Here is an 8,176-nt window from a genome sequence, read left to right as displayed (position 1 = left end):
ATAATTACAACAGCAACAGAAGTAGGCGCAGCAGCAACTACAATAATAGCTATGACAACAACAACAATTATAATAACAACAACAACAACAACAACAACAGCAACAATAGTAGCAATAACAACATCAAAAACAACAACATCAACAGCAACAGCAACAGCAACAATAGCAGCAATAACATCAAAAACAACAACACTACTACTACTAACAACAACAACAACAACAACAACAACAACAACAACAACAGCAGCAGCAGCAACACCACAACCACCACCACCACCACCACCAACAACAACAACAACAACAACAACAACAGCAAAAAAAAAAAAAAAGAGCCCACTGAAATTACCAGTCCCAAAACAGAATACACAAAAAGATATGTAAAATTAAGAGAAGTGTCTTGAAACATCCCTCGTAGTTATATTTTCAAGAACATAAGAACAGAGGAGTTGGTGCAAGAATCCATCAAGCCTACACGTGGCAGTCCCTGTATAAAACATATCTACCGGTTTCCACTTATCAAACCCATCCATAAATTTGTTTAATCTTTTATTGTTCGCTAATGACTCAACACTAACAACCTGATTACTGACTCCATTCCATTCATCCACCACTCGATTTGAGAGCCAATTCCTTCCTATCTCTCTCTCTTTCTATCTTTCTTTTCTTTCTTTTCCTTTTTTTTTTATTCTAGCTTTATCAAGTTCGAACCCATTATTTCTTGTCCTGTCCTGATTACTGACTGTAAGAATTTTGTGTATGCCATCCTTGTAATGTCCCGTATACCACTTCATTAACTATCAGTGACACCATCTAAGGTTATTCACATGAAGCAGCGTGTTAAAGTCGAAACACCACTCTACCTCACCACTTCCTCCTCTTTGTTCCTGCTCCACCTCCCACTTCCACAGCTTCGAGTCACCAAGGTTCACGAGTCTCAGAGGCCCTGAATACACTGGTTTCGGAGCGTTACTGAGGCCTGGTCGAGGTGACGTGTGGGTCGCGGAAACACTGAGTCAACAGTCACTTGTGATATTCTCTAACACTTTTTCGCCGCACCTCCACTAGTTTCAAAAGATTCTAGTTGAAGTTACACACGTTTTTACTGGTGTTTTTATGGTTCTAGTGACAGATTAACAAGGTTTCTACATTATCAACAGAAGCACTCTCAACTGCCCGGCGAATCATATCTGTGGCCTTTGAAAATAGTCGTAGTGAGAGAGCAAAGCGTATCCGAATATGGGTAAAGAGTTTTTAGAGGTGTTTTACGGTTCAAGTGATAGATTAACAAAATTTCTGCATTACTAACGGGAGAAACTCTTGAGGAACCGGCCACTCATTTCTGTGTTCTTTGAATATAGGGGCGAGAGAGCAAAGCGTTTCTGAATACGGGAATTATAACCACGAATGAACGAGTATGCCCGCCCTGGACTTCGATCTGTGCTGACTCTCTCCTCTCTGCTGGTTTGGCTTATACTGGGATTGTACTTGGATTCTTCTTGTGTCATCTGTGCAGTGTACTTTCTTCATTGTTTTCATCTAGACAGTGTGCCGTCACCGCCTCTTTGCATACAGCTCTATTGAAACTCTTCTCCTTTTGCTTCCAGCTCTATTGAAAGTCTCCTCCTTTTGCCTCCAGCTCTATTGAAAGTCTCCTCCTTTTGCCTCCAGCTCTATTGAAAGTCTCCTCCTTTTGCCTCCAGCTCTATTGAAAGTCTTCTCCTTTTGCCTCCAGTTCTGTTGAAAGTCTCCTCCTTTTGCCTCCAGCTCTATTAAAACGCTCCTTTCTTTGCCTCCAGCTCTGTTGAAACGCTCCGTTCTTTGCCTCCAGCTTTATTGAAACGCTCCGTTCTTTGCCTCCAGCTCTGTTGAAACGCTCCGTTCTTTGCCTCCAGCTCTGTTGAAACGCTCATTTCTTTGCCTCCAGCTCTATTGAAACGCTCCTCTCTTTGCCTCCAGCTCTGTTGACACGCTTCATCTATTGACACGTTCCTTCCTTTGCCTCTAGCTCTATTGACATGCCCCCTTTCTTTGCCTCCACCTCTATTGAAACGCTCCTCTCTTTGCCTCCAGCTCTGTTGACACGCTTCATCTATTGACACGTTCCTTCCTTTGCCTCTAGCTCTATTGACATGCCCCCTTTCTTTGCCTCCACCTCTATTGAAACGCTCCTCTCTTTGCCTCCAGCTCTATTGAAAAGCTCCTTTCTTTGCCTCCAGCGGTATTGAAACGCTCCTTTCTTTGCCTCCAGCTCTTTAGACACCCTCTTTTCACTAGCGACTGGACGAAGAACAGTGACGAGGACTGAGTGATGGTATTTTTTTGGCCTGTTTTGTGAATTTTGCCTATGAGTACAGTTTCTCCAGTGTGGGTCGTGAAGTGTCGGTAAACTTCCTCACAACATTCGCGTTTGCCCACCTCCCCCCTTTTTTCACCCATACTCAGTTCAAACGGACTTGGAATTTGTAAGGGAAGGCAGTGATTGTATGACGCGCTTCCTTGCTTCTTCATACAGCGTGTCTTATACTGTCACTGAGGGAGAGAGAGAAGGGGAAGGATCAGAGAGAAGGTTTATGGATGCACTGAAGGAAGGAGCGAGCGATAAGGTGCAGCAGAAAGCGCAGAAGACACAAGTGAGTATTCTTGAACACTTTGCTGGTTTCTCTCTTAAGAACTGTTACGTAGATGGCTACTTTGGTTTCTATTGTGTGATTCTTTCATACTGGTAATACAGAATATTTGCTACAATATCGCCATAATAGAACAGCAGAAGACACAGGCGAGCATTCATAAACATTCTGGTCTCTCTTAATTCCAATGCCACTGAAATGAATAGTCGAGTTTTTTTTTTTTTTTTTTTTTTTTGATAAACAGACTACACGTAATACTGTCTCTACTATATAAGAACGCAGGACACAGAGGCGCGTGTTCGCACACATTCTAGTCTCTCTCCCTTAAGAATCCTTTGCAAATGTCACATGAATTATTAGTCGCATTTTTCTTGGGTGATTTTTTTTCAACTTGATAAAGCAGAATACTTACAATATCGTTGTTATAGAAGAGCGCAGAAGACAGGAGGGTTGGATACAAGGAGAGGCAATAACAGATATAGGGTACAAGGAAAAAAAACAAAAAAAACAGAAGGAAGAGATACAGCGGAAGGAAATAACAGGAACATAGGGTACAAGAAAAAGGGAGAAGAGTGAAGGATACAAAGAAAGGAAGTAACAAAAACACAAGGTACAATAGAATAAAAAAAAGGACGACGAGATACAACGAAGGAAAATAACAAACATATGGTACAAGAGGAAAAAGGAGAAGAGATAGATAAAAAGAGAGGCAGTAAGAGAAGAATAGGGTACAAGAGAAAGGGAGAAACGGGGATAGATATAAAGAGAGGATAAAGAAATACGGTGTAGAAGAAAACCGAAGGGAAAGATACAAAGAGGAAATAACGGAAACGCAGCGGAGTAAAAATTTGCAGTGTAGTTTGGTCATCTCTCCCAAGGCCATTATTCTGCAACGCATCTGCGCCGCACCCCCACAAGACATTCAAAATGATCTAGTTGAAGTGACACGGGTTTTAAGGGTGTTTTTTATGGTCCTAGTGACAGGTTAACAAGATTTCTACATTATTAACAGGAGAAACTCGCTTGAGAACCCACTAATCATGTGTCCTTTGAAAACAGTTGTGGTAAGAGAACAAAGCGTCTCTCTCTCTCTCTCTCTCTCTCTCTCTCTCTCTCTCTCTCTCTCTCTCTCTCTCTCTCTCTCTCTCTCTCTCTCTCTCATGCAAGTCACTAGCTAAGGGCAACAAAATTATGAGGGGGAAAAAAAAAATCCCACTTAAGTGCCAGTTGCCAAAAGACTGCTAAATAGAAAAGTCGGATGACGGAGGACAAGCGTCTTGAAACCTCCCTCTTGAAGGAGTTCAGGTCATAGGAAGAAGGAAATATAGTAGTAGAAAAGGAGTTCTAGAGTTTACCAGAGAAAGGGATAAATGACTGAGAATACTGGTTAACTCTTGCATTAGAGAGGTGGACAGAATAGGGATGAGAGAAAGAATCTTATACTGCGAGGCCGCGGGAGTAGGGGAGGCATGGAGTTACCAAGATCAAAAGAGCATTCTGCATGAAAATAGTGGTAGAAGATAGCAAGAGATGCAACATTGCGGCGATGAGAAAGAGGCTGAAGCCAGTCAGTTAGAGAGGAGTTGATAGGACGAAAAACTTTTGATTCCACCCTGTCTAAAAGAGCGGTGTGAGTGGAACCCCCACCCCCATACATGTGAAGCATACTTCATACATGGACAGATAAGGCCCCTGTACAGAGTTAGTAGCTGGGAGGCGAGAGAAAAACTGGCGGAGACGACTCAGAACGCTTAACTTCATAGAAGCTGTTTTAGCTAGAGATAAGATGTGAAGTTTCCAATTTAGATTATAAGTAAAGGACACACTGAGCATGTTCAGTGTAGAGGAGGGGGACAGTTGAGTGTCACTGAAGAAGAGGGGTGAAGAAGAGGGGATAGTTATCTGGAAGCTTGTGTCGAGCTGATAGATGAAGGAATTGAGTTTTTGAGGCACTGAATAATACTAAGTTTGTTCTGCCCCAATCAGAAATTTTAGAGAGATCAGAAGTCAGATGTTCTGTGGCTTCCCTGGGTGAGCTATTTATTTCGTGTCAGTAAGAGTGTCAGGCCATAAGACACACAACACGAGCTGACTGGCTGGCTCGGGACGTGCTGGTGAAGCTGGTGGCGGCAAGGGCACCAAGTCAGCAAGCCTCATCACCCATAAATAGTTACTTTTGCTGCCGAGCATATAGAGCGTCTCCATGTAAATGTGCCAACCTGACCTTTGTATCGCATGCTAACAGAGAGAGAGAAAGAGAAAAAGAAAAAAGAAATAGAAAAAAAAATCAGCTTGAGTGTTAGAGAGAAAAAAATATCTATATCTATATAAGTTCACATGTCATTTAACTGTGAATTAAGAGCAGATTCCAGAGCCTTTGTGTTCTCTTTGTCTGTCTGTCTACCTGTCAGTCTGTCTGTCCGCCTGACTGTCGCTTTCTCTCTCTTTGTTTGCATTTCCGTCTGTCCGCTTGTCTATCTATCTTCTCCGTCTGCCTGTCTGATAGTCTGTCGGTCTGTTTGTCTGCTCTCTCTCTCTCTCTCTCTCTCTCTCTCTCTCTCTCTCTCTCTCTCTCTCTCTCTCTCTCTCTCACACACGTACCACACTGACAGTCATAACTTCACCTCAGCAATCACAATAGACATTCCATTGTTGTGCTGGTGCTCATTCCATTTTACGTGTCGTAATTATAGCACATCATTAGTGTGTGTGTGTGTGTGTGTGTGTGTGTGTGTGTGTGTGTGTGTGTGTGTGTGTGTGTGTTCTTACCTAATTCTTACTAAATTGCGCTTTTACAGGACTGAGTCAAGCTCGTAGTATTATCTCCTTTGTCTTCTCAATTCTCTACTTCATGTTCCACTCGTCTCTCTCCTTTCCTAATCATTTTCTTTATTCACTTTGTTTTTCTTTGTTATCAATGTAGAAAACAGTCTCTCTCCTTTCCTAATTCTTTTCTTTATTCTCTTTGTTTTTCTTTGTTATCAATGTAGAAAACAGTCAATCTAAATTATCTATATATGTTCCACTCGTTTATTTTTCTTAACGTATCCTTGTCTTTATTTCCTACTTTGTTTTCTAAATTCTCTGCATGTTTATTCTAATGTACGTTCTTTCCTTTGTCTTCTGAATTCTCTTCATGTTCTATTCATCTCACTCCTTCCGGTGTCGTGTTCGTTGCTGTGCCCTTGATTACAAACAAAAGCCTACTGCTGTGACCACTGTTTAGGGTCTATTTCATCCCTATATTTGGCTAGTCTCTTCACAAAGTCTTCAGCCGTGTTGTTGGCAGTATGTTGTGTACCTAGCCGTCCTTTTGTACGCGGCTGTTGCATGCTCAGAACCCAATGTTTACAAAGGCGGTGCATTGAGTTTTTTTCCGAGGGTACCTGGCAATACTGGCAACATAGAGCGGAACATGACATGGGGAGTGTGCATAAGAGTGTACAGTGAAAAGATGTTTTACGAGGAAAATTGCATCATGTAAGAAATTTATTATTACAGATTTATGTATCGTATTAGTATATCACACTCAGACACAACTCACACCTCACGGGTTTGAGATGTGGCGATTCGGTTCATTAAACATTGAGCGCCTATATAACAATTATTTAGGACAGAAGGGTTATTTTCTATATTTAAGTTAGAGACCTAATGCGTTTATTCTTATATTTACAGTCTTAAAACTCGAGAAAAAACGTGAAATATTTATGTAATTGTCTTCTCAAAAGCTTCTGGAAGGATGCATGAACTTAGATAAGATTGAAAAACACTGTTATTAATCATGCTCCACTCGTCTCTTTCCTTCCGGTTCTTTATCCATTCCCTTTCTATCCTTTCCATCCGAGTCTTGTCCCTCGTGTCTTTATAAAACCAGCAGGATGTCATGAAATTATAATGTAGCGTTGGCAAATTTGAGTTTCAGCAGCAGGTGGCGTTGTTGAGTGCCGGGAGGTGCAGTACTGAGATGCGAGGTGCGTGGTGCTTCTCTACGCTAGCGAGTGATGCCCGGTGTGCTGTCATGCTGCTTGTCAAGTGAGTGTTTTGGTGTGCTCGTTAAGTGTTCATAAGAGGAGGAGGACTGAAGAAAACCTGCTTACAAGGAATGATACAAGGATAAAGAAAGAGAGAGGGAGACAGAGTGATATTGGTACGAGATACTGGAGACAGCAGGACGGCACAAGATTTATTGATAGTCGAAAGATCAGAAGGAATGACGTTACATGGGCGCAGACGTCAAAGACGCGGCACATCGGTAAGGTAAGGTTAAGTGTGTGGAATCCACGTAATGACTACTGGAGACATAATTGGCGGAGGGTCATTTGTCTCTGGGGGAGGAGGCAGGGCGCAAGGTGGCGTTGGGTTGGCTGCCATGTAGCTGGATGCTACGTCAGGCCTGGGTCTGTGCTCTGAAACACTCCTGCACTGACCGCATCTCCACTACTTTCAAAAGGCTGTAGTTACACGTTTTTTTTTTTTTTTTTTCTTTTAAGGGTATTCTTATGATTCATTGACAGATTGACAAGACTGATGCATTAGTAACAATTAGTAACAGGAGAAACATTTCTGAGAACCCGGCTAATTATCTTTTAAGTCTTTCAAATTAGCCGTGGTGAGAGCAGAGCGCTTCTGAATATTGACCCAGGCAGGAATACGACGTGGCGCCAGGCGGTTCATGGAGCGAAGAGCGTGTGATCTAAGAAGCACCATCACCACCACTACCACCCCCTTGCCTTAATCCGAGCAGCCACCTCCCCGCATCTCCTGCCGTCGGCGCTGACTTGCGGACGTGCACCTCTACTTTTTTTTGCTTTTAATTAAGTAAAGAAGGAAAATCAACACCGTGTTTTCCTAGTGCCACACCCAGCGCTTCCAGACTTAAACAATAGCATAAAAAAATTAAGGAAGCAGCAAGAAACCATCAGGCCCACACGTGGCAGTCTCTTTATGAAACATGCCTGCCTATTTTCACCTCTCATCTTCATCCATTAAATCTATCTTATCTCTTTTTGAAAATTCCCCAATGGCATGCTCTAAACAAGTTGATTACTGAGTCTAATCATCTGACACTCTATTTGAAAACCAATTTACCAATCTCTTTTTTAAATATATTATCAAATTTAAATCCATTGTTTCTTGCCCTGCTCTGATTACTGACCCTGAATATTTTGCTTATGTCATCCTTGTTATATTCTTTATGTTCATCTTTCTGGGGACATTCAGGGCACAGTAAAAAAAGTATTTACATGGAGATATAGAACAAAAAAAAAAAAAAACATATATATATATATATATATATATATATATATATATATATATATATATATATATATATATATATATATATATATATATATATATATATATATATATATATATATATATATATATATATATATATATATATATATTCTTTCTATATTACGGAACTATTTGTATTTAGGATTGAAGCACAAAAATAATCCTAAAAAAGAAAAGTTACAAGTGGTTATGAGGGAATGATATAGTCTAGTAGTGAAGAAATAAATTAATTAAAGAACTCTATCAGATCC

Source organism: Scylla paramamosain, chromosome 34, assembly GCF_035594125.1.
Source record: "Scylla paramamosain isolate STU-SP2022 chromosome 34, ASM3559412v1, whole genome shotgun sequence".
In the NCBI taxonomy this organism is placed as follows: Eukaryota; Metazoa; Arthropoda; class Malacostraca; order Decapoda; family Portunidae; genus Scylla; species Scylla paramamosain.
This window is presented reverse-complemented; position numbering follows the sequence as displayed.